This window comes from Leuresthes tenuis, unplaced genomic scaffold, assembly GCF_036924035.1.
Source record: "Leuresthes tenuis unplaced genomic scaffold, fLeuTen1.0.hap1 SCAF_156, whole genome shotgun sequence".
Taxonomy (NCBI): Eukaryota; Metazoa; Chordata; class Actinopteri; order Atheriniformes; family Atherinopsidae; genus Leuresthes; species Leuresthes tenuis.
The window spans coordinates 73,223-74,302 of record NW_027325510.1 but is presented as its reverse complement, the minus strand read 5'-3'; the positions used below and the strand labels follow the sequence as shown (position 1 = coordinate 74,302).

The 1,080-nt window shown below is 48.3% G+C and overlaps 1 non-coding gene across 1 annotated transcript; it reads left to right on the top strand.

The window, feature by feature from the left end:
* The first annotated feature begins 373 nt into the window (after nucleotides 1–373).
* Nucleotides 374–488, top strand: LOC140287614 (U5 spliceosomal RNA). The gene has a single exon (XR_011911754.1). It is a non-coding gene; the product is annotated as a U5 spliceosomal RNA (small nuclear RNA).
* The last annotated feature ends 592 nt before the right edge of the window (nucleotides 489–1,080 follow it).

Here is a 1,080-nt window from a genome sequence, read left to right as displayed (position 1 = left end):
GGAATTCATTTTATAGATAAAATCCCAAGAGTCTGCTGAGAAAAGAGAGTGAATGCGAAGTAGACTTTAACACGGCTATGGGAGCGAGCCGAGTGTGGGCTAACCGGGAGAATTGCTTGAAAGAAACGCGACACCGAATGAGCGATCAGAGCAAAGCCTCAATACGGGATTCTCGTGGTGTTTTTGTTGCTGCCTTGTCTTTTGCACAGAGTAAAAGACAAGGCAGCCATCGAATAGGGCCCGATTGTTCCTAGTTGGTCAGCCGAGGAGCAAGGGGGGGGGGGAACAAGCGTCTCAACCAAGCAAAGCTCACCATGGGGAAGGTGGCTATGCCAACTAGCCTGATGCCCTGCTCCCGCAGTGACGGATAATCGTACTCTGGTTTCTCTTCATAACGTACAAGTCTTTCGCCTTTTACTAAAGATTTCTGTGGAGAGCAGCACTAATGAGTTGTTTCTATTTTTTGGCAGGCTTTACCTTTGCGGGTGAAGCCCTTTCTGTCTGTGCAAAAGAAATCTTCTTACTGTGCAGAGTGACTTCTCTGAGTAGAGTCGCCTTACTTGTTGCGACTGTGCCGATGTTCGAAGCTGGAGTGCAAAGTTGTTGCTTGAATGGTGCTTGCTGGAGCGTGCGGGAGTGCAAAGTTATACCATTTAAAAGGGCTGAAGAGTGCTCAGTGCAGCGGGTGGGCGACACTCTGGCCACCTTGAAAACCGAGGTTACATCCACTACCAGGGGCAGCCCAAATTCTGCCGCAAGTGTGGTGAGCATGGGCACCTGGTTGAGGCTTGTACCAAGGTGTTATGTGGGAAGAGCAGAGAAATTGGGCAAACTTTTGGAGAGTGTCCAAATGGCAGGAAATGTAATCTCTGTGGAGAATTAAATCACCTCTTCAGAGATTGACCTAAATCTTTTGCTAACAAATTAAAGACGGTAAAGCCACAGTCAAGCCAACAAAGAGAAGGACCAAAGGTGGCAGTTGGTGAACAAAGTGAAGAGGTTGACCCAATAAATTCAAACTTCCCGCCAAAAGCTTGGATTGGAAGTGAGGAGCAAAAAGGGGAGGGGCCTGTAGAGGCC